Consider the following 27,727-nt stretch of genomic DNA (forward strand, 5'->3'; position numbering starts at 1 on the left):
TTACTTACCTTATTCTCTGTTACTAAATGAAGTGAAACATATGTTTTTGTTCAAAAATGAAATAAACTTTGAACTTGAACTTAAATAAAGAGTACAAAAAGTGAACACATTTTTCCTGACAATACAGAATGGCTACAGAACAGTGGAGTGATGTGGACTCCCTTCTGAATGACATTGCCAAAGATATCCCACACGATGAGGCTATCGCGGACCTTGGGAAACAGTTGGGATTCACTTGGCCGGAAATCCAAAAGTTCATAAAAACAAACAATCATGACGGTGAAGTAACGAGCTACGGAACACTCTGCATGCTCCAGAAGTGGAGTGACAGAGTGAGCCCGTTTTCACTTCGATCGGACCTAAGAGAGGCTCTGATTAAAGCCAAGCTAGTTCGGATTGCTGAGACACATCTACGATCAGGTAAGTTGTCAAGCTGTTATAGTATAAATGTGTTTTAGGATTAAAAGCATAGTATTACGCACGCACGCTCACACACCATGTACTAGGTGTTTCAAAAAAAATATTTCCCACTTTTGATTGTTAATAGTTCAATAACTATTCATCCGAGAAAACTGTCATTGATATCAGTAATAGCTGAATAGTGTACAACTTTATTGAAGGTAATTTGAATGTGTAAGCACAAATAACTTTCATTGAATCTAAGATTGATTTTGAAGTAAGGTTTCAGATTTTGGTCAAATTTTAACCCTTTGTACAAAAATGAACTTTGCACAGAAACCAATGATGTGTATGTGAGTGTGTGCTGACAATGGCCCTGAACAATGGACATGCATGAACCACCCGTTAAGCCTAGGCGTCAGTCTCGCGCTCCCAGGCACGTGAATGCTTAATCAATAATTCATGTGATTGCCCTGGGCACTGCTAGTCTGAATTCATGCACGGTAAGAGTGAGATTTCACGGAGCACGCGAACGATTTGCGAAGGACGCGAATGACAAAATCCAACATTCGGAAAAGTTTTTCTCCGAATGCGTTCCGACAATGAAGCCGCAAACTATTCTTGCGCAATTTGTGCGAAGTTTCCACGACGTATGTGCGAATGTCGTGTGTATCATTGCTAAAGTACAGCATGTTACGTACACGAAGAACACGCGACGGAAATGCGAACAACGAAATATTTTCAATAATCATGGGAGAAAATGTACCCAAGGAGAGGTGGAAGCTGTCTTGAGTTGATTTTTTTTGTCGTTCCTCTATTTCTCCTTTCTCTTTCTCTCATTTTTCTATCGTGTACTTGCCTACATTTTTTCCTAGGACCTATATCTCCACTGGTAAAGCATTTGATTTTTTTTTGCAGTTCTTCCAACACATAATCTCTATAGTTCAAATAAAATTTTGCATACTTTAGATCAATATTAAGTGTATTCTGCGATTTTTTTTTTTTTTGTATATCAAACACTTCTTTCTCTTTTCTAGTCTTTAATTTCTTTTGTTACTGTAGTTGTTAATAATTGTTTGATGTTTAGATATATGCTACGATTTTTATTTGTAGAAAACGTATAGGTCATATATCCTCCAAACATGCACTAAACGTTCGTGAGAATGTCTCTAAAGGTACGCGAACAGTTTGCGATTACGTCGTAAAATGATCGGAAAAACTTCGCAGATTTCGCGTAACATACGCGAGACATTCTCCAAAGTTTCGGAGTCTGTTTGGGATTTCACGAACATTTTGCGAACATCGCGCGTGTCTTGCGAAGGGCTTGCGCATATGACAAGGCTTTAAAGACACTTTCGAGAACAATTCACGAGCAAATCACGACCAAGTGTGCGGAAAAGGTTCGCAAAAAAATTTCAAACTTTTTTTGAAATTCTCGTCGAAGAAAAAACGACATTCGCGAACAATTGACGACGCTTCCGAACCCTGACGTTCGTTTGACGATCTTTTGCAGACTAAAATACGAATGCTGGATTTTGTCATTCGCGTCCTTCGCAAATCGTTCGAGTGCTCCGTGAAATCCCACCTTAAAGTGTAAAATGCATGCACATGGAAAAAGTTAGCACATGTTTCCGTGTGCTTGCAAACACCACATTTCATTCCAGCTGGCAATCATTTTCAAATTTTGCTTCACATATCACTAAATCTGGGATATAAATAAACATAAACGATCTAAAGTTCTTCATGTCAATACAACTGTCTACTACTAGTCTGACAAATTTGTCGCTTTTTCGATAAAAAGAGATCAGTTTTGGTAAAGAGTGTAGCAGCATTTTGGGGGGCGATTTGTTTCACAGTAGATTTATTTAAGGCTTCATATACACAAGTGTATACTCTAATTGATTTTCTTTGCTTCCTGGCACCATGTTTACGACAGAACAGAAGGTATTCATTGTAATTTCGTTTTTCAGCAGTAGGGAGAGCACTGTCGCCACTCAACGACAGTATCGGCAGGCGGTTGACTTTACACAGATACTGCCAGAGGCTGAATAAAGACGAGTTGTGATAGTGGAATTTCTCATGAAATAATAATGAAGCATTCAAACCCTGGCCACTGTTCAGGACCATTGTCAGAGTATTAAGCACACAGTCCCATACACACCCATTGACCCCTGTGCAAAGTGAAATTTTGTACAGAGGGTTGAAAATCTGGAGCAAAATCTGGAACCTAACTGTGAAATCAATCATGGATTTCATGAAACTGATTTATGTTTTCATCTAACCACCTCCAACAAAATTGTACACTATTCAGCTCTCACTCATATCAATGACACTGTGTTCTGATATATATATATATATATATATATATATATATATGACACGAAATATCATTATACTTCCAAAACCCAGAACAAATTTTATGAAATTTGGACGCATTTATTCCAGTGTTAAAATATTCAATAGCCTCCCCGAAAATGTAAGAATACTAAGTAATTTGAGGGCTTTTGAAAGAATGTTAGAATATGTGTTATAGTGTGGATTTCATAACTATGTTTGAGGTAATTTGTCTGAATTTACGTGAACTTGTTTGTGTCACCCTCTTTTGTAGCGTTTGTGTTTAGTGGTTGCGTTTATATTCCTCTTCTTTTTTTTTTTGTTCTTGGTATCTAGTTTCTGCTATATTGTAGTGTATTTCATTATGTTATGCTTGTTGTTTTTATGTTTTTTTGTAATTGTTGATTTACTTTGATTGATTTGTTAATTGTTGTGTTGCTTTTGTTGTTGCTTTAACACTGTACTCACGGCCTCTCTGAAAAACAGCCTCATTTGGCTGATCGAGGGCATTTTATACCGTGATTAAATAAAATAAAACAAACAAACATTTAATTGAATTTATTTGGGCATTATTCAGGGCTGCGCTACGTTTTTGAAAGAGGGGAGAGGGGTGTCTAAATCGCCTGTCAGTCAAGAAGAAAGAACATCAAAAGACAAGAGAAACAACAACAAAAAAGTCTTCATACTTTTAAGGTCTGATTTTCAGCCGAAAGTCAGCTGACAAGCAAAAAACAAACAAACAAACAAATGAAAACAAGAACAAAAAGTCTTCATATTTTTGCAGCCACTTCCCTCCCACTTTGCATGGAAAAGAGTGGGACATTTGATCCCTGTAAAGTGTGTGTGTATGTGTGTGTGTGGGGGGGGGGCAAGCTTCCCCCCCAACCCCACCCCCCCCACCCCCCCCCCCCCCACCCCCGGGCTGCGCCCGTCCGGTTATGGGCTTGTAATCGTGGTGATGGTGGCTATCGCCGATCATCCCCCCCCCCCCACTCCTCAGTACGGATTTACGCCGTTGCTATACATACGCCTTTCTGAATCATTGTGAAGTTGGAGGATACACCCAAATTAACCCAGGAGTTCATCCATGTTACCCAAGACCAAATGCCCTCTTGGAATCTGATTTTGTGGGGCTTAATAAACATGGTCAATGTTAACAACAATCGCTGCAGACCTAAATATTTGTGAATTTTGTGAATTTTATTGCCTCTTCCGACCTCCTCTCGGGGTATGAGAGTAGCAAACAGAGAGTATAAATACATGTAGCAATATAACAAACAGTGAATGCAATACTAAAAGATTACACATGACACAAAAGATATACAAGATTATAAATTATAGTGTATAAAGGAATACAAACATGAGTAAAATGAAAAGATATACAAACAACGTCGAGTTTGCATGCATCCAAGTAACGCAAGTCTCGCGAGACACAAGATCGAGAAAAGTGTCAGCAGACGGCGAACAAAACTACAGAAATATATATAGGGCTCACACCCATAATATTTCCCCATAGGGATGTGTGTTAAAAATCAAATTTCAAAAAAAAAAAAATTAAACAGCTGGGAGAAATTAGGTGTTTCAGCTTCACTAACCTGGATAAGTAAGATATTACCCTTTCATACATCAAATTCTCAGGGTGGATAATTCAGTTCAAAATTCTGTCCAGGGGTCCACAAAGCCAGACTACGAGTTCTTGTCACTCAAAAAATCACCCATTTTCCGTACACCTACCCAATGAAATATAGTCCCCTCAAATTCCACCAGAAAAGCTTTCATCTTCCAACCAAAATGCAATTTGTAGAGGAATTCATACTCAATATCTACAGCTATTCAGTTTTTTGCCAAACTACATAATTGATTTTTAATTAATTTTTTTCTTCATTTATTTTGGTATCTTTGGTACGATTTGTGAAGGGGTCTGGGACATTCCATTGTATTTATGGGTGTGAGCCCTATATGCAATATGGAGAATTTAAAAGGCGTTCTGTCTTTTCTCCCCTCTCCCTTTCCCCCTCTGTCTTTCTGAATGTCTGTCTGTCTGTCTGTCTGTCTGCCTGCCTGTCTCTCTCTTTCTCTCTCTCTCTCTCTCTCACACACACACGCACTTTTTCTTGCACTCGATCCCCTTTCTCCTCTTATCTTGCCTGATTCCTATATAGCTTTACGTTAATCTGTTGCTGATTGGGCAATAACAACTTACGAAATATTGCCCTTGTATCACGATTTCATACGCCATTGCGGGAAGATTACGCTTAACACAAAACATCGTTCGGTGAGGAAGTATGTCTGGTAACGTATATCGACTGTCATTTCTTGCACATTGAGTAGAAACTGTTATAACGGGGGGGGGGGGGGGGGGGGGGGGCAGGGAAACATTGGTGGGGCAGCAGCATGTCACACACCTCTGACAACAACAACAAAACAAAAATCGCCACCACCATATACCATGGCCCCGTTTTATCAAAAGATAAAACCGATTATGAATTTCTTTAACACACAGGCTGTCATAGACTTATGATAGAAATCAACCTATATTTTAACTCTTCATAAAAAAGGACCCAGACTTGAGTAAGTTCAACAAAACTTTATCCTCCCTCGCCTCAAGCGACATCGTCCACAGCCTCGATCCAACGTGGGCCGAACAGGCCACATCCACTTTGCACAAATGCATAATATTATTCGGTTACAGCTCGTTATTCCGAAGGTTCGTTATTCCGAAGGTTCTTTAGTCCGAAGGTTCGTTATTTCGAAGGTTCGTTAATCCGAAAATGAAACAAAGCTCGTTGTTCCCAAGGTTCGTTACGGACCCTATTTCACTTCGGATTAACGAACCTTCGGAATTACAAACCCTACTTCATTTTCGGATTAACGAACCTTCAGAATAGCGAACCCTATTTCATTTTCGGATAAATGAACCTTCGGAATAGCGAACCCTATTTCATTTTCAGATTAACGAACCTTCGGAATAAAAACCTTCGGAATAACGCACACAAATGTTCGGATTAACGAACCCTTTTTCATTTTCGGATTAACGAACCTCTAGGTATAGGAAATTTATGTGTTTCGGATTAACGAACCCTCGGAATAACGAACCTTCGGAATAACGAGCTGTAACAGCACCCTTATTATTCATGACCACTGTAGGTTCCATTAGTTTCTGAAACAATGTGGTAAAAAGATGTATATATACAGGAAGCCGACATAGCTGATTCGGTGTCCCTGCCTACTGCATTTTTCATTTATAGAATATTTAGAAAAGTTTCTTTATTGATATCTCGTAGCCCAGGGGCTTAGTTGCGTATGACATTACAAATAATTTCAGACAGTTACGAAATAGAGCAATCACAATCACAATATCATAATTGCACTTAAATCAATAGGTTGAGCAATATCCGATACTAAGTATATAAAACGCACAGCAAGAACATATCCCACATTGGCCAAAACAAGCCGAACTATATAAAAAGTACTGTGACGACTGGTTTGCCTCTTCTCCAATAAAACTACAAAACGTCATACACAGAACATCAATTTTGCATAAATTATGCCGATATATTAAAGGCGTAATTTACCATCTGCAAATGAAACAGAACCCAGCTTTAGTTCTTTAAATTATTTCTAACATGTGAGACAGGGATAGAAACAACCTACGCAAACATTTGCATCAGTATAATCAATGTTACGTATAGTTAAATATACAAATTGTGAACAACAGTTATAATAAAAACAATTCTAGACTAAACGGTCTTCCTTTGTTGAAAAAGATAGTGATATCTTCTTATAGCATAGGCTTCATTGCATATTTTCTTTTATCCTGTAGGATGTTTTGTAATACTTCTGACCTACAAACATGCATCAATGATAAGATACCTCATTTTCTTTTTCAAATCACTGCTCCCAATGGTAAACAGTAGCTTTAAAGTTACATTGATTTTGTCAATCTCTATGTAACATCGTAATGTCTTGTATTCAGACTGAATCAAGAAACAGGTGTAGATATTTTGGCTTTAAGCTATTGCAGTTTCCCTAACGACATGATATATATATATTTTTTGCCATATTTTGTTTTTCGTTCAGAATTCTTTGCAGTGTCTTCACTGGAACAGGCTGTGACGAAAAGTCTACAATGTCCACTGTGTATCGATCTCCTGAAAACACCAAAACTTCTGTCATGCGCTCACACTTTCTGCAAGTACTGCCTCTGTCTCCTTCAAGCTTCAGGCGGGAATCCCAATCATATTTCCTGCCCATTCTGCCGCCAGAAGACGGAGGTGAAAGACGGGAATGTATCGAACCTTAAGACTAACCTTCAGGTCCAGTCTTTGGTAGACGATATAGCAGGAGCCATTCAGCCATGTACGATATGTACCTCGGCGGATCGCCCCAACGCAAAGACCTACTGTCAAAATTGTAAGGCTTACATGTGTGATAAATGTCACGTGAAGCACAATGAGTGGCCAACACACACTACCCACCAGATTGTCACCGTTGAAGACATCAAACAGGGGAGGGCGCACATCAAGAAGAAGGTTTTATGTCCTAGTCATGATCAGGACGAAGAAGAGCAGTACTGTTCGGATGTCTGCCTTGATTGCCTGAAGATCATGTGTATGAGGTGTCGAATGCTGGATCACCAGCCGAAGGATCACAAAGTCTTAAGCAACGCCCAGTACAGCAAACAGAGATTACAAGAAATGAATGGACTAAACGAACAAAGTAAAGTTTGTAAAGACGATTTAGAAACTTTTATCAAGAATGTAAGCCAGAAGAGAACAAACACCATCGCACATATCGAAGAGAAAAAGAAAGAAATCAATAAGACTTACGACGAATATGTGAGGAAACTGACGATGAGGAAGGAGAAACTGATTCGACAACTTGAGGAACAGAAGACGCAGGCAGAACAAAAATTCAAGGATATATTGGATGATACTAAGACGCAGATTGTAAGAATCAACGGTTCCTCGGAGCTGGCAAACAAGAGTTTAAAGGCGCCGCTAGAGGGAGACACAATTGCGATGCATCATTCACTTTTCGACGAATGGAAGTGTGCGATTGGGAAAGATAAACCAGATCTAACTGACGCCAGTCATCTCGAGGCACGTGTAAAAAGTCTTCGATTTCAGTCGAACACAACAAACAACGAGCTTAATCTTGGTGAACTTCAGCCAGCAGAGTGGAAAAAGATCGTGGAAAAAGAGCTTCCTGTGAAGGATTGTATGAACAAAATGATTGAAACACCGACCGGTCAGATGGCCGTAGGATCTGGCAACGGTGGGGTTTATTATTACATGCACAATGGCGAGCTATCACCGACAACTGATCATGAGGACATAAATATTAGAACCATGGGATATCTCTCAGATGGTCGCTACATCGTTGTTGACAAGTCAAACAACATGTCACTTTTTGCTGTAAACGGTGAAAAATGTGACGTAGAATTTGACACTTTGACAGACAGTGAGGGCGGAGATTGCGATGTTTCGGTAGACGGTGAAGATCGCATTTATGTCGGCTACAGGAAAGCTCAGCTGATCAAAGTTTTCATGAAGTCAGGTGGGAAGGCAGTACGTGAGATACCCTGCAAAGACTACGAACCTCAGCAACACTGCTCGTTGAAATCAAACAAGGAGCTTGTCATGCTAACCCATTCTAACTCCGTGGCAGTAATCGATGAGTCCGGTGCAGTGAAGAGTGATGTCACGAAGGATGGTGACATCTATTCTGCCTATCCGACAGTTTGCAGCGATGGTTCCATCTTGATAGCCTGGTTAATGAGAAAGAAAATCTCCTTAGCATCGATCATTACACTAGTGACCTGAAGTACAAGGAAACACTCATTGACGGTCAGCGTATTGACATCCCTGAACGTGAATGGTTCTACCTTCAGCAATTCAAAAGTTCAGGCGATATTGCTTTCTGCACGACCGACAAACTGTACATCTTTCAGAAATCAGTAATGGAAGTGTGAGATACAATACATTTGTCACGCTGACGTTGGTTTTGAATAACACACACACATAGGTCCTACACACACACACACACACGCCCACACACACACACACACACACACACAGTCCTATGTTATAATGTGGGTGTAGTGGTATGGGGTTATAGTGCAGTGATGACACTGGATGATAATTAATGGCATTAGACATTTTGAATGTATTTGAGATAGAGCATTCCAATGAAAGAAGGTGATGGGAGGTAAAATACGATATAACAATAATCGGCTTGATATGAAAGAAAATCTACTCAGCATCGATCATTACACTTGTGACCTGAAGTACAAGGAAACACTCATTGACGGTCAGCGTATTGACATCCCTGAGCGAAAATGGTGCTACCTGCAGCAATTCAAAACTACAGGGGACATTGCTTTCTGCACTGTCGACACAGGAACGGCGCAGTGTTTTCAAAAGTGTGGGGGCCCACTTACGGGTTTCATGAGCTAACAAAGTGATGACACCTTATGTATTCCTTTGTATGGTGCACAAAAAGTGTGGGGGCCCGAGCCCCCCACGGCCCCCACGGCTGCGCCGGCCCTGCGACAAGCTGTACATCTTTCGCAAATCAATCATGGAAGTGTGAGATACAATACATTGTGTCACGCTGACGTTGGTTTTGAATAACACACACACACACACACACACACACACACACACACACACACAATCCTATGTTATAATGTGGGTGTAGTGGTATGGGATTATAGTGCAGTGATGACACTGGGTGATGATTAATGGCATTAGACATTTTGAATGTATTTGAGATAGAGCATTCCAATGAAAAAGGGGATTCAACAATCAGGGAATGTAAAATACGATATTACCGTAGAGATGTAGGCTATAGGGGAGGCCTATAAGACACTTAACACTTAGAAAAGGCAATAATACACTTTAGTGATGTAGAATGATATTTACGGCTTGTTAGTGTATTAACAAGTACATTGCACTATCGCTATTAAACTCAATGAATTTGAACGGCAATAAGCAACCACGTTCATATCAATAGATATTTCTCTTTAATACAACTTTGCATTTTTACATTGCAGTCGCGGTGCATTAACAGTACAGTGTAGCTGTTAGTGCCCCGTTTAAAGTAATATTTTTTACACCTTTTCATGAATACTGGAATTGTCTTTAACGATAACATTTCCCTATTGCTATAGAGTAATACTAGTAGTCGGCAGTAAATGCAAACTGTGTGATAACTCGTTGTCTTGGTCAGCGAATCAGGGAGACAGAAATCTCCAGTCTAACCATGCTAACTCCTGGTTGCACCAATTTAGCACCTTCTAAGTGGAGGCTACATCAAACAGTCACATTGTGCAGAGTTTGCAGTTGGTAGGTTGGTGAACCATAAGTCTTTTTTTTTTTATCTTGGGTAAATCCAACTCCATCATTAGTTTGTTAAGGTTGCTTTATTGAAATCATTCTTTATAACCGGCGTAATGTTCAAGTGTATAAGCACACATAGTGGATGTATTATTTTGTTCAAGTCTCCTTTTATACTCATGTGATCAATTCACCGTAATAATCAGTAGGTGTAGTGCATGTAACAGGCTCCGGCTGTATCAAATTAATGTCTATACGTCGAGCGCAACAGCGCCAATTGTTATAATGCACGTGTATTTGAGCCATATCGAATATAGAGATTACATGTCATAATCATTATGTCAGTGTCGATGTATACACTCAGCAAAAAAAGAAAAGAAAGTAAACGCTATTTCAAGTTTTCTCACAGAGATTTCTCACAGAGTATTTGTATGAAAGCTAGTGTATTATATACCATATGGAAGGTAATTTTAATTGGCGATCAACCTGGTACGTCAACTAAAAGGGAAACTTTACGCATGAGTGAACACCAATGTTTTTCTTTTCCAGGGCATAAACGTAAAAATTGCAAAACTTAACAAATTGCCATTCTTGCGTACAGTGTGCTCTTCCATAGAACAATAAGAACAAACAACAAATTTCACACAAAAAGAAACATGAATTGTGTTGCAAAAATAAACTTTTGATCTCTATGATATCTTTAAAGCCAAAAAGATCAATGAAAGCTAAAAATAATGGAGGAAAATAAAGCATCTTATGTCAAATCTAAATTCAAATGAAATAAGCGAAGAAGTAATAGTTAACAGAAATGGTAAAAATTTGAGGGTTTTTCTTTTTCAAATTAGGATACCGTAGATAATGTTTGGTTCTTGAAATTGTCACATGTATTCTGAAATCACTACATTAAAAGAAATAAATGAAAAAATTTCTGCTCATTTAATCATCTGTTTGCTTATTATTTCCTATGTCTTGAAGTTAAACTTAACAGAAAATTCTTATTTTTCCTCTTTAGTTTCCCACTTTGTTTTTCTTAGAGGTTATAAAGAGATAAGAAAAAAATACTTATTTTTTCCTATTTCATTCATGCCTCTCATTGTGTTAAACTGGTCTTTTGTGAAGTGAAGGGCATTCGCAAATGAAAGAGAACATGTCATTTTTTGCAATTTTTAGTTTTGTGCCTTGGAGGACAATGTTGAGGGTTCATTTGAATATAGTGTATGTTGTAACATTGTGTAATGTGCTGGCTGTTTTCTGTTTCCTACTTCAGTTCTCATTATTTCAATCTCTGTGCACTTTGACAGACAAACAATTACAAAGAACAACAAATACAAAACTATGAATGATACTGATTTTTATACGGGCCCAAATAACACGATTTTCAAGCATCAACGGAAATCTTGCTAGAACTCTCTCATTTGTGTCTCCTATGTACTGCTGTACGCTAAAAGAGTCGACAGGGAAATTCAAAACCTGTGGTAAATGTTTGTCTGAAATCGGATGGGTCAGGGTGACATCCCTGGTTGAATCGACTTACTGTCCAAGAGGATAGGAGGCTGTATCAAACCGTAACATTGTGCGGAGCTTCAAGGAAGTTTGGTGAATAGTGAGGTTTGTTATATTGGGCATATCCGTCTCGATCATAGGGTTGTTAAAGTAGTAATACATGAAAACAATTCGCGTATAACGGGCTTGGTGTTCTACAGGAAGCACATAAAATATGGTAGTTATATACATGTATTTTATCCGTTAAAGAATTCTTTGATGTAATCAATTCGTCAAAATGATATAGGAGGTGCAGTACATGTAGGCTACCTTCAGCAATTCAAAACTACAGGAGACATTTGCTTTCTGCACGCCCGACAAACTCTACACCTTTCAGATATCAGTAACAGAACTGTAAGATACAATAGATTTGTCACGTTGACGTTGGTTTTGAATAACACACACACACACACACACACATAAACACACACACACACACATACACATAAAATCCTAAGTTATTATGTGAGTGTAGTGGTATGGGATGGTGAAGTGATGACGGCATGATGAATAATGGCATGAGACATTTCATATGTATTTGAAAACGAGCATTCCCATGAAAGAAGGTGATTCAATAGGGTCTTGCTCATAGAATGTAAAATAAGATATAACATTGTAGAGATGTAGGCTATAGAGGGAGGCCTTTATGACATTTTACGCTTATAAAAGGTAATACACTTTACTGATGTAATATGATATTCACGGCTTGTTTGTGTATTAACAACTGCGCTGCACTATACCTTGGCGCTAACTCAATGAATTTGAACTGCAATGAGCATGATGAGGAACCACATTCATATCCGTTTCTTTTTAATAGTACTTTAATAGAACATAAAATATGGTAGTTATGTACATGTATTTTATCCGTTGAAGAATTCTTTGATGTAATCAATTCGTCAAAATGAAATAGGAGGTGCAGTACATGTAGGCTAAGACTGTGTTAGACTAATGTGTTCTATGTCGAGCGCAATAACGCCGTTTGCACTTATGCACGTATATTTGAGCCGTGACAAATGTAGATATTAGATGTCATAATTATGTCAGTGTATACAATTTTCTGTTACTTATCATTGATGTCACTGTATATGCTACTTTGTGTATCACTCATCAATGATACTAGTAGTGCTGGCAGTTTACTGGATGCTAAGTGAGGTCAGCATTTTTTTTATCCCTCCTCAGCCCTTGTGTAAATATTTCAAGAGAAAGATTGAACGTGTGAATGTGTGCAGTATGTTACGCAGCGTTGTGAAATAGAAAACTTGTTAATACGCAGTTGTGTGGGTATCTGAGTAAGCCCATGTGTTTCGGGTGCATGTGTGTACTTATTGGCTAAGTAGGTGCATGTAGGCTATAAGTAGCGGGTGGCGCGTTGAAAGATAATGGGTGTATTTTCTACTGCAACAATGATAAATACACAATAATAGCGATGATTTCCCCTTCGTGGCTGGCTCTTGATGTACAGGAGAACAGATGTAGGATGAACTGACACACTATTTCCAAGTAGCCCACTTCTAGGGCTGATCCAGGAATTCCTTAAAAGGGACCATGGGGGGGGGGGGGGGTATTTCTGGTGCTACTTCCGGGTTTCATCTCATGTTTTTCTCTTTATTTATTTTGTTTTAACAACAAATAACGAGGGGACGCGCTCCTCCTCTCGATCCGCCACTGCACTTGATTTACTTGCTTTCCTGTTATCTCTACCCCATATACTTGTCTTTTACAAAGTTGGTAATAAACTATTTAGATGTTTGGAAACCCCACTGATACATCCATCAACACGTAATGCATCAGCACGTCTTCGTTTATCAAAGACTCCTAAGCATACTTTTTTTCTGTGTTTACCAGAGATTACTCTAAAAAATGAAAAAAAAAAGAAAAACACTTTTTCTCTTTAAATCCAAGCCTATTATCAATGCAGGAAGTACTTATATACACACTAATCACACAATTTGCTGTAAAATCCTAAATATTTGTCCGATTTCATTCATTTAACCAAAGATATTAAACTTTCTGCGTGGAGGCTCTCATTTTGTCTATCTGAAAATACACATTAATTCTCGCTATCGCCAATGACGTAAAAAGTACCCGGATGTGGCTTTTTCGTCAAGATTTAGTGCACTTGGTAGCAAGGGCACTTCCGGCGCGGGTCATAATTTGCACAACGCTAGCGTGCGCGTACGTGTACCTGACCTATAGCGGAGCGCCGACCACGCAGTAGGCCGCTGTACCGCCCGAGCCAGTCATACTCGTACACTGTTAGTCCCCGCCGGCGGCCGGCCTTGCATTAGCATGCACCTGCACTCACTGCACGCAGCGCATAAGCTAACACATACCGGTACGGCGTACATCACAGATCAGTCATCTCTGCATACGCTGAAAATATGCTGGAAAATATTCACCCGCCTGATACAGTATATCGTCATGGAATGCCCATCTTTTTTTTTTTAAATTTGTTCTCTGTCGAAATGTCGCGAACACAATCGGGAACGAACAGTGATCTCGAACTTATCCTGTCTCCGAAGCAATTTCTTCCAAGTAAGTACGTATACATGAATGTACGTAGGCACTAGGCCTACTAGTGCTACTGGCTACTATAATACTACCACTACAGTTGTACTAGTAAGTCGCGCGTGCACGTACTGCGCTGTGGAGTCACCCGCAAACTTCACCCACGCGGCCACGTCACGTCTCGCATGCCAGTAAGGGTCCTATTTCTGAAGATTTTTTTCATTTATTGTCGTGCGAACAACACATGGCAGCTTCGCAGCAACAACCAAAAGTCGTATTAACAGCAATTTCTTAAGAATGGAGAAATTTCAAATCATATTAAAGCTGTAATTCAAGTCGAGAAAACCGGAAGTACACGTAGAATACAGTCGGTTGTCTGTGTAAATAGCATTAGTCACGTATCACGCGCGTACGAACGGAAGTGACTTTGCTACCGGACTATCCCATAATGCACCGTAAATGACGCTTAAATCAACATCCGGGTACTTTTTACGTCATTGGCGATAGCGAGAATTGCGCGAAGGTCCTTATCTCAGGGTAAAGGTCAGAGAGCGACAAATCATATTTACGGCCAGTCATCTGTCGGCGCACCACCCTATTGTACATAAACAGTACGATGTGATAATATGTCGAGCACAACAGCGCCGCTTGCACTCATGCACGTATATTGTAGCTATATCAAAATAAGTGCCCCTTTTTCTACATAATATGTCATATAATATGATGTCAGTGTAAGATAAATACTATTGTTTGTGTTACTCAGTAATGATACTCGCAGTGCTGTCAGTTTGCTGGTTGGTTAGTGAAGTCAAGATAAGGCTCTTATTTTAAAGTGTTATGACTTCCTTTAAACAAAAAACCTAAAAAAGCCACAATACCTGACATGTTATTTTGAATGACCTCAAGATAAGTGATGCGAGCTTTGCACGGCTCAAGAGAGAGCAAATGCTGTGAAACGTCAAGTATTCAGCAATGGCAAACACATGTGACTCAATCAGATAAATTCAGATGTATAATTTATGATACACAACATGAAAATGTATGCATTCTTTACTTTTCACAGTATGTTTACCCTTTAATCAATATCATAATTTCAAAACATTGGCAATTGCAAGAGGTTTGTGTGTCTGCTTTTGTTTGTGTCTTACCACCAAAAATTGTAAAGTGCTATAAAACTTTACACCCATGACTAACAAAAGATTATGAATTAAGCATGAGTCTTGAATGAAGAAATACGATTCATATTTCATAGTGGGATGACAAAAACTCACTGTCAGGCAAGTAGTCTGAATGGGAAGTCGCCTGTTTAAAAAAAAAAAAAAAAAAAAAAAAAAAGACTATTGCCCAGAATTGTAATTGGGCACCTTGGTGAGACGTGTTTTGTAATGACCTGGTATCGCACTTCAACCGAGTTTGAGATGGACTAGTCTCAGCATCAAGATTACCACATAATGAATAAAACGATGAGAAGAAATGAATATGAATACCATTATCATTCTCATCTGGTGCTCAGATAACAACCTACAGAAATAATAGTCCAGAAACTGTCTGATATACAGTGTTCTACATAATAACATTTCCAACCATCTGCATGCCCAAACTATGATAAAAATGTTGCAGGGCAGATAAGTTCATAATCATTCCTTACCATATAGAGAGAGGGCAAATTCTTCCTTTTTTCTCACATTTTTTCAGTAGATTGAGGCTCAACTCCCAACTTTTCTCCTATAGGAACACACACAACATGCAACCACCCATGCTATATTACTTCTGGTTGAGAAAGTTGTAAGAGCTATAGACAGAAAGTCGCATACAGTCGGTCTGTTTCTGGACTACTCCAAAGCCTTTGACACAATAGATCACGAAATTCTTTTGTATAAACTAAATCATTATTTTACGGTATTCGTGGAAAGGCCTTGGAGTGGTTCAGAAGTTATCTTACCGGTCGATCTCAATTTGTTTCCGTAAATAATCATGAATCTGATATAAACTCGATTTGTTGTGGTGTTCCACAGGGCTCCCTCTTAGGTCCTCTTTTATTCATTTTATACATCAATGACTTCCGTAACTCATCCTCTCTGCTGTCTTTTCTTCTGTTCACAGATGATACAAGTCTCTTTTATTCTCACTCAGATCCTTATGTTTTGCTCGATTCTCTGAATAATGAACTTAAGTTGGTGTTTGAATGGATTCAGGCAAATAAATTGTCGCTTAACATAAATAAGACCAATTATATGGTTTTCAGTAACACAATAAAATCTCTTCCAGGTTTAGTTTTAATGAACGGTTTACAATTAAATCAAATAGATTCAAAAAAATTTTTAGGCATTTATATTGACAGTAACCTTTCATGGAAGGTACATGTTGATTATTTATGTAAATTGTTGTGCAAGAATGTTGGAATTATTCACAAACTGAAATATCTCTTCCCAAAGCCAATATTGCATTCTCTTTATGCAACTTTATTATTACCTTACTTGAATTACGGAATATTAGCCTGGGGGAATTGCTCAAAGACTAAAATTGATTCGTTATTTTTGGTTCAGAAAAAGGCCTTGCGGATTATAAATCGAGCACAATTTTTTGATCATACTGATGAATTGTTTGTTTCAAGTAAATTGTTAAAAATGTTTGATTTGTATTTATATCATGTTGGAATTTTCATGTATAAGTTGAATGCTGGTGACCTTCCTAGTATATTTTCCTCAATGTTTGTGAAAAACAGTGATATTCATACTTACCCTACAAGACACAGTGAATCCTATCATTTTTCTCCTGTTCGTACAGTTTTAGCCCTTAAGACAATTACATCTACCGGCCCTTCTTTCTGGAATGAATTAGATTCGGTTCGGTTGCACTCAAGTTCTTTAAGCTCCTTTAAGAAAAATCTCAAAGCCAATTTTCTAAAATCCTATGTGTAATTATTTCGCCGTAATCGCTTAATTTTTTTTGTTGTTGTTGCATATACTTAAATGATGCCTCGCTCGGATGACCTCATCAGTTTGATTAACTTGCTACTTTTTTAAGCATTTATACCATAAGTTAATCATAAAACATTATATACTATACTTTGTACATCCCGTAAACATTGTAATATTCTCGATATTTTGAATTTTGCATGTTACGTCACTTCTGACTTTGATACACTGTACTAAAACCCTATGTTATATTTTTGGAACCCACATCCTACAAGCTTTGCTTTTTAGTGGGTTCCTCATATTACACGTTAATTATATGTCCTTATACATTTGTGCATTATTGGTTCAAACTGACCATTGTGTGAAAAAAACTTTTCTGCTTCAAATCAAATTGAATATAAAACTTGTACGAAATGTGGAATATGGAACGTGAATAAAAAAAATGTGATGTGTTATCGACAATCTTTGATATTTTATCTATGGGATCATTGTCTGAGCAATATAATATGTGGGTCTCTTTTATTACTAGTTACCCTTTCTTTCAATACTACATGTATTTGACTAGAGAGTCGTCACGGTTTCTGTTTCCTGTTAAGCTTCAGTGTACTGTATGAAATTATGCCCTTTTACCGTATGCTGGTATAAGCTGTTATTTTTGCATACAGACATTTTCGCGAAGGAGGAGGTCACGGACATTTTCGCTATCGTAATTTTCTTCAATGGTCAAAGAGAAATGAGGATTTTCAATGAGCATGCCAGGAATCTCTTCCCTCCAAGTTCTGTCTATTGTGTTCACACATTTATATGCAATTCCATGAGCATGCAAGTGCTAAACTGGGAAGATTCAGACCCATGACATTCAGCACAGCGATCCACATTTCTCTGTGAACACTTTAATATCGTAACCAAATTGAATAAAGGTTTCTGCAAAATAAACCTAGGATGTTATCTTTTTCTTTTACCCTGAAATAGCATTTGGACAGTTTAATCATATTGGTAGTTACCAATGCCAAAATCCGATTGTATTTTTTTTTTTTTTATTGACATACTATACAAGAGTGGCCATATACAACGATGCGTACAACTTGTTTACCACTTTCTAAAGTGTATACGGTTGATAAAATGGTGCCAGAAAATCTAATGTAAATTATTTTCCTCTTGTACAGACAAAATGCACCGTAGGTCAATTCCTTAGTTTCCTTATTCAATTACTTCAAGTTGGTCACGGGGAGATGCTTGTGTAAATAAAAAAAGGGATTTGATTTTGTACCTACATGTATATATTTGATTTTTGATATGCATGTAATATTTTGTGTTTTTGAAAGACGCCTTCCATGAGACGAAATAAAGATGGAAGAAATGCTGTTCTGTACAGAGTGAAAATGAATGGACTTTGGTACTAGGCCTATTTGCTTTTATGTCCTTTCAATGACCTGGAATACTTGTCAAGAGCCTTTTCCTTTATAATTATGAGAGAATGATTTCCTATCCATGCACAGCATTGGTTATTTGTCAACATCCTCGTCTCCCAGTATAGAGAGCTTTAGATCTGAGACGCGAACGCTAAGACGCTACTGATAGGCAAAAACTGTGCTGCATTAACAAACCTCTAGTTACACACAATTTAGTGTTTGTTAACAACAAACCTTGAACCATTTCTGTGCCTGTGAGTCAAATGGACACTTGACAGATTTCACACACAAACCTACAGGCAAGAAATTAATGTGGCATGTAAAGAGTTGACTGGAATGACGAAACTAATTAAATTCCAGGGGTATTGTTCTTTTATTATGCGAGAAAAGTGAAAATAACTTGATTTTTCTTTACATTTTATTTATATCATTATATACACATGTGACATCAAAAGCTGTAGTAGTCTTCTTTTCCAGCAGTGACTAACAAAAGCATAAAAAATGCGTAACTTTCGTAACGGATTGTCTGATTTTTGATGTGAACACTGCACCTACATTCCCCTGTGAAGGGCCATGCAAACTACTTGTGATTTTTAATATGATTATGATTATGATTTATACTTTTCATTTGCGGGGGGGGGGGGGGAGGGGGATTCACACGAACTTTCATAACCAAAGTTTTCCAAAAAAGATCAAGATTTGCCAGAAGTAAGACCTACCAGATAGGAAACATAACGTAGGTGATTTCTATTTTGGTCCATGCTGTAAGAAGAATTCTTGTGCTCTGTCCTGTTGTCAGTATGGTTCCTTATGGCTGGTTATGATGGATATGAAAATTCTGTTCTGCGTAAAAATATTACAATAAATCTTGTTTGTGTTTGTCATGAAACAGAACTTGTATTCTAAATCAGTGAAGTCTTTCCTGTGCGTTAAAACATTATCCAAGGCAAACTTGGATTTGAGAGTCATTGTCTTTGAAATTATCTCACTATCAGGAATCTCTATTATTTTGTATAGCCATTTTGTTAGTACTATGACACATTGTATGCCTGAATGGGCTTGGTAACTTAAAATAGGATAAAAACTCGAGGAAAGAGCTGAATGTTGATGAAAATGTAGGGCATTACAGCAATGTGCCGATTACAGAATTGTACCTGGGCTGATAAGTCTAGTCAAAGTTAAGCTTCTGTCTTATGCAGACATAGTCTTGATGTCAGCAATGATTTCGTGTATTATAGTCCACTGTAATCACATCACACTCAAAGCCTATTCAGAATAGATTTGCATAGAAGCAAAAAAGCAATATAGCTTTGTTGTTCTTGGGTGATCCATAAGCTATAACAGCTGCGTACTAACATGTAGGAAATAGAGACTAGTGTGAAAGTGGCAGCCTTATCTTAGCGCACATAATTTTTGTGCTTGCCAAAGTAACTCCCCCTTTTTGCGTATTTTTGGAGTATTTTGACCAGAAACAAGAGATATCATGCATTCTTTTTGAATTTACATTTGAGTTAAATTCCCGCCTAAAGTTCAGTGGACCCTGAGATACAAGAGTGGATGAATACAACGATGCATACCACTTGCTCACTATACTGATGTGAGAAATGATTTCTAATCTTTATTATCATCATGAACGAACATAATGTACCGTAGGTCATTCCTCTGTTTCGATTTTTTCATTTCAAGTTCGTCAGAGGGAGATACTTAGGTAACTTCTAAAATGATTTGTTCATAGAATATTATACCTATACGTTTGATTTTTATTATGAATGTAATTGTATTCAATGTTTTTGAAGACCAAACTCCATGAGAAGATATAAAGATGCAAAATGTTATTCTGTACAGAGTGAAATTGGCTGGACATTGTTATTGTTTGTTCTTACTGTGTCGGTTAAAATGACCTCGGATTAGGCCTATGTGTCAAGAGCCTACTCCTCTATGTGAGAAAATCATTTCATTTAGGCATTATTAGCTTTGGCTTTTCGGCAACCTCTCAGTCTCACAAGATTTGCCGTGACGAGACGAATTTTTGTCAATCCAGCAGCAAGAATGATAAATTCTCATACATTGTGCAACTATTTTTTTAAATTTTTTTTATTTATCATTATTATCTTTTAGTTGAAATTTGGAGTGTAGTACAGTATTTCAGCACTGCATGATTTCGGGTAACTTGAAATATCTAGCACTCATCTGGTAAGGCTTCAATTCATGGCAGAAAAAAAAACGTGATTAAAAAAAATTACAAGAAACATGACAGATACGTGTGCTCCATTGTCTATCAAAGTGTTCTTTTTTATGGCGGCAGTCTTTTTTTTTCAGTTTTCACATAACGTTCTTCTGGTAGTAGAGGGGTACGCATTAATACATACATGAAAGGATCCCAGGAATCTGACATTTATGTGGGAACAGTTTCGGCTTCTGTTCAATTTCGAGCTCTCGAGAAATGACGTATGTTCTATTTATGAAACAGTAAACATAGCATACACATGTTATGTACCTTTTGAGATTCTGTTTGTATGATATTAATGCTTGTCAAGAAAACATGTGGCATGGTATTTGTTGACGTGATAATTTTATTTGAAAAAGATATCTTTAATTACTCTGGCATACATCTTAAAGGGATGGTACAGTTTCGACTGAGATCCGGCTTTAGGTTTCAAACTTTACTTAATGATGATTTTTTTTTTTTTTTTTTTTTTTTTTTTAGAGAGAGAGAGAGAAAATGTAAAAATTTCAGGTGTGAGTTTCTTCAACTTGTCTCCCTCTCCAAATTAAATTTGTTAAGATCAAGACTGCTGATCTGTAAACTAACAAGCCTGTCGGAGAAAAGGAACCAGTGGGACTCGAACCTGTCATCTACTGCTTTCCGGGAAGCGCCACTATACCATGAGGCTTTGACTGTGTGTGTCTACGTGTGTGTGTGTGTGTGTGTGTGTGTGTGTGTGTGTGTGTGTATGTGTGTGTGTATGTGTGTGTGTGTGTGTGTGTGTGTGTGTGTATGTGCGTGTGTGGTGTTACATTATGCGTGTATGTGTATCACATGGGATGCAAAGAACATATCCCGCGGTTTCGGAGTTGGACTTCGTTGAATTGGACTTCAAGCAAAGAAACCAAAATTTAAAAAAATGACGTCATAGTGACGTCATGGTCGACTGATCACTATGATACATTAGATCTGGCATCTTTGCGACACGATACATATATGGTATAAGTTTGAAATTGATAGTCTGAGCACTTTCTGAGTTAGTAGATGCACAAATTTTGTCCAGAAATAAAGAAGAAGAATAACGAATCCGTACAGATACAATACTTCTAGTAGGTGATCCGAAGGATACTCGGATCACCTAAAAAACACCAAAACATAAACAACAACAAAAACGAACAAGGGAATGAATCAGAGAATAAAAAGAAATTATGTATCCGGCTTTATCAGTGATTTTACACTGTTGGCATCTTACTGAGCAAAGCCCAAATAGCTTCAAGGAATGCATGCAGTTATAATGATGGTCGTTTAGTTTTTACCACCTTGCATATCATGATATGAATGTCAAAAGTCAGTGGCAGTGACAACATAGGTCGAACGAAGGGAGAACAGTGTACAAGACTGCTATGGCAAATATCGAATGCACGCCTGACGGATGAAAAAGAATTAAGTGCTTTTCAGACATCAACATGGCATGAAGGAGAGAATAGAAAATATGTTTGTCTGCGTCTGGAGGGGAAGTCTTTGTACTACCCACATACCTCGACTTTGGACATCCGTTGCGGAATACAGTGGTAGCTTCCCTCCCTATCGTCACCCTTAAAGGCATAATTTACCATTAGCAGATGAAACAAAAGCCCACAAATAGTTTTTGAAAAATGTTCTAAAATGTGAGTTGGAGAGGTATAGAAATAATCACTGTAAAAATTTGAATCCGTATAATGGAAGTATTGGTAAACACACAGAATGTGAAAATATTTCCAGACTAAATCGTCTACAGTTATGGTCTATTGAGAAAAAATACTGACATCTCCTTGTAATCTAGGCTTTATTGCGAACATTGTATTGTAGAATGTTTTTTGATTCTCACAAATCAACACATAATGCCTCAAATGTGATATCTTGAAGATTTTTTTTGTTAAATCACTGCTTCCAAAGGTAAACAGGACCTTTAAGGTTTCCCACGTAGCGATTTTATTTTCTCTCTTTTATTTTTTTTCTTCCAACTAGAGAAAAAAATAGGGATCAAGGAAGCATTCGCACATAAATAATTCAGTGCGACTGGAAATCGCATCTGGCATAATGTGTAGCACTATAATGAGCTAACATAGGCTGGTAAGATTTGATATTATGGGAAGAAGGGAGGCTATTGGAAAACCAGAAATGTTCTCGGCATGAAATGTTCACGAATTGCCACTGCAGTTTAGTAAATTGTCATGCAGGCAAAAAACTTTCCAATGCATTTTGATTTCGCGAATCTTAGTTTCTCGCGACATTGGAGAAAGTTTCATGAACGTGAAAATTTCTTGTTTTACAACATGGAGGACAAACAGAGGTACTGTGACAAGGGCCCACAGAGGAAGTCAAAAGACTCTTAGTCGTCTCAGTTTGGGGTGGAAGAACGGCATTAATTTATCATCATGGTGACAACGTCTTCCGATTACTGTTCTAGAGAAGATTTTGCTTTGAAACTACTTCTACCAAAATTGGGTAGGTGGTAGGGGAGAGGTATTGGTGTGATACTATTCATTGTTAAATGCAGCAGACATTCTCCTCATTCTACTGGTATAGGGGACCTACGTCAAAATTGGATTTTGTGGTCCAATCATTATGTTACGTGGTCAGCAATATAACGTTATGTCAGAATGACAGATGATTAAAGCTTGCGATTTTCACACAGAAATTGTCGGGTCTTATTTTCAAACAAACTGTGTTTGCTCTTTCATATTAATTATTTCAGAAGTGGTTTCTGATTATCTCACAAGAAAAGTTGGAAACCTGAAGCCTCATCTTGAATAAATAAATACTATATTATCCCTTTAAGTACATAACGTCAGTTCCAAAGTTCACACTGGCACACTTCAGTAAGTTTGTAATAATGTACTCGGAATGTCAAATTACTTGATATTTAGTTTGCACTATTACTGCACACATCTGTCGATGTTGAATTCAGAATTCGAAATCCCCGTGAGTGAGTGACTTCCTTATCTTCTTGAGTACACGTTCACAGGTAAGTAAAGTAAATACTTTATATTATCTTGTATGTAGTTACTCCGATTATTTATTTTGGAGTTGTGTCCGCCTTTACCTATACTTTAAAACTAAACAAATATTTTGGGGTATTTTCTTGTTATAGCATGAGCATACAAGGACATTTACCTGCATACTTGCCTTATGTGTTATATGTAAAGATTCGTATGATTATGTAATGAAGAGGTGAGTTTTGCGGTAACACCATAGCCCAAATTCACGAAGGTGGTGCAAATGACACCATGGTTTAATCCATGGACAAAAACATGGAGCGCAAAGTGTCGCATGGAATATTTCGTTACGAAATCAGTCATTTCGTCGATGAAATGATTATTTGTAACGAAATGACAACATTTTTGTAACTAAATGGACATTTCGTCTACGAAAAAATGATAATTTCGTTATTTGAACGAAACATTCATTTTGTTGACGAAATTACCAATTTCGTATAACGAAATATTCCGCGCAACACTTGGCGTTCCATGGTTTTTGTCCATGGTTTAAACCGTAATGTCATTTTTACCACCTTCGTAAATTCTAGGGCCCACTGTAGTTTTTGCTATTTAAGACCGCTGCTCTGAGAAAGAAGAGCCAAGAGAGAGGACAGGCTGTGGAAAAGTAATGCGTTACAGGAAGATTGTAAGGAGGGCAAAATATATAATGATAGCATGGACAAATAATAGTGGAAAGGATTTGGAAACCGTTGGAAGGAGGAAGATTAACAGAAAGGAGGAAGGAGAGGGAGAAACAGAAAAATTAGAAAACCATGAAGATATGAAAATAGGGTGACGGAGATGTAAAATTCTGACAGTTGTTTCACTAAACGAAGGGAGAGAAACACGAATCTGGTAAGTGATGTGGACTACATGGAATCAAACCGGTTACTACAAGAGGAGGAAATAAAAGAAGAAGGGAAAGGCTAAATCAGATTATAAGAGAAAAAAAAAGTGATGGGGGGGTAGAGTGAATCTTTGAAAGGACTGTTGTAGAAAGGAGCTGTGAGAAAGAAGGAACAATGAGTGAAGTTTAGACTTGAGACGGACTCCTGTGGAGGTGAAGAAGAAGGAAGAGTAAAAAGGAAAAAGAAAAACTGAATACTCGCCATTAATGAGAAACACACACACACACACACACACACACGACTGTTAAGATATAATATGTAGTAGTAGATAGGCCCTATGAAAAAGAATGTTGGGTTGTAAGAAAAGTAGGAAAATAAAAGAGGAAGGAAAGAGAAAAGTCAAGGAGAAGTTAGCCGAAAGCATAAGAGAAAGAAATAGTGTGAAAACAACTGAGCAAAGGCGCAAAAGATCTTAACTTTAGCTACCAAAAAGCAAGCAAGCAAACAAACAAACAAACAATCATTAAACTAGGATACTCGCGGTACTTGACGGAATACGGATGTGAACGTTATACCAGTGCGTAGACTTCCACAGATTATCCCTGTCTTAACGGGAGATAGCTTTTAACGGATCAATGCAAGATATGGATGTTTGTATCGATGTCAAGGTGTGACGTAGAATGCACCACGTTAAAATTTAAAAAGGTGTTCTGACTTTTAGCTCTCTCCCCCCCCCCTCTGTCATTATGTCTGTCTGCCTGTCACAAACACACACACTCACACTCTTTCTAGCACTCGATCCCCTTTCTCCCTTTGTTCTTTTCTTGTCTGATTCCTATAGCTTTGCCTCAATCAGTTGCTGATTTGGAAATATCAACTTATGAGATATTACACACATAATTACGATTTCATAAGTCGTTGCGGGAATATTAGGTTGCACACAAAACATCGTTTGGTGAGGAAGAAGTATATCTGGTAATGTCTGTCAAACATTCATGTGCTGCACATTGAGTAAAAACTGTAGGTTACATAAGTTTCTAAAACTACTGTGGTAGAAACATGCATAGAGATACCGACCTATATAGGAGACGCCGCGTCCTTGTTTACTGACGTTTTCATTTATATTAAAGTTGCACTGATTTGACAATCTAAATTAAACACCGTAATGCCGTGTATTTAGACTGAATCAAGTGAGAGTTGTAGAATCTGCTTTATACTTTTGCAGTTTCCTTTGTGTCATAATAACTTGTTGACGTTTTTCTTTTCCTTCAGAATTAGTCGCAATGTCTTCATTGGAACAAGCTGTGACGAAAAGTCTCCAATGTCCACTGTGTATCGATCTCCTGAAAACGCCGAAACTTTTGTCATGCGCTCACACGTTCTGCAAGGACTGCCTCTGTCTTCTTCAAGCTTCAGGCGGGAATCCCAATCATATTTCCTGTCCACTCTGCCGACAGAAGACGGAGGTGAAAGACGGGAATGTATCGAACCTTAACACTAACCTTCAGGTTCAGTCTTTGGTAGACGAGATGGCAGGAGCCATTCAGCCATGCACGATATGTACCTCGGAGGATAGCCCTGACGCAAAGACCTACTGTCAAAATTGTAAGGCTTACATGTGTGATAAATGTCACGTGAAGCACAATGAGTGGCCAGCAAACACTACCCACCAGATCGTCACCGTTAAAGACATCAAAAAGGGCAGGGCGCACATCAAAAAGAAGGTTTTATGTCCTGGTCATGATCAGGAGGAAGGAGAGCAGTACTGTTCGGATGTCTGCCTTGATTGCCTGAAGATCATGTGTATGAGGTGTCGAATACTGGATCACCAGCCGAAGAATCACAAAGTCTTGAGCAACGCCCAGTACAGCAAACAGAGATTCCAAGAATTGAATGGACTAAATGAACGAAGTAAAGTTTGTAAAGACGATTTAGAAACTTTTATCAAGAATGTAAGCCAGAAGAGAACAAACACCATCGCACATATCGAAGAGAAAAAGAAAGAAATCAATAAGACTTACGACGAATATGTGAGGAAACTGACGATGAGGAAGGAGAAACTGATTCGACAACTTGAGGAACAGAAGACGCAGTCAGAACAAAAATTCAAAGATATATTGGATAATACTAAGACGCAGATTGGAAGAATCAAAGGTTCCTCGGAGTTGGCAAACAAGAGTCTAAAGGCGCCGCTAGAGGGCGGCACAATTGCGATGCACCAGTCACTTTTCGACGAATTGAAGTGTGCGATTGGCAAAGATAAACCAAATCTAACTAACGCAAGTTCTCTCGAAGCAGGCGTGAAATGCATTCGATTTCGGTCAAACACATCAACCGATGAGCTCCATCTTGGCAAATTTCAGAGAGTAGAATGGAAAAAGGTCGTGGAGAAACACCTTCATAAGAAGAGTCGTATGAACAAAATGGTTGAAACACCAAAAGGTCAGATGGCCGTAGGATTTAGCGTTGGTGGAATTTATTATTATACTCGCAACGGCGAGCTATTACCAACAAGCGATCATGAGGACATAGAAATTAGAACCATGGGGTATCTCTCAGATGGTCGCTGCATCATTGTTGACACGACAAACAACATGTCACTTTTTGCTGTAAACGGTGAAAAGTGTGAAGTAGAATTTGACACTTTGACACTCAGTGAAAGCGGATTTTGCGATGTTTCGGTAGACGGTGAAGATCGCATTTATGTCAGCTACAGGAAACCTAAGCTGATCAAAGTTTTCATGAAGTCAGGTGGGAAGGCAGTACGTGAGATACCCTGCAAAGACTACGAACCTCAACAACACTACTCCTTGAAATCAAACAAGGAGCTTGTCATGCTAACCCATGGTAACGCCGTGAAAGTAATCGACGAGTCTGGAGCAGTGAAGAGCGATGTCACGAAGAATGGCGACATCTATTATGCCTTTCCAGCAGTTTGCAGCGATGGTTCCATTTTGATAGCCTGGGTTAATCACAAAGAAAATCTCCTTGGCATCGATCATTACACTTGTGACCTGAAGTACAAGGAAACACTCATTGACGGTCAGCGTATTGACATCCCTCAGCGAAAGTGGTGCTACCTGCAGCAATTCAAAAGTTCAGGAGACATTACTTTCTGCACGACCGACAAACTCTACATCTTTCGGAAATCAATAATGGAAATGTGAGATACAATAATAATGCATAAAATGCATTTGCCA

Source organism: Diadema antillarum, unplaced genomic scaffold, assembly GCF_040938485.1.
Source record: "Diadema antillarum isolate AM-2024a unplaced genomic scaffold, OU_Dant_1.0 scf00000061, whole genome shotgun sequence".
Lineage (NCBI taxonomy): Eukaryota > Metazoa > Echinodermata > Echinoidea > Diadematoida > Diadematidae > Diadema > Diadema antillarum.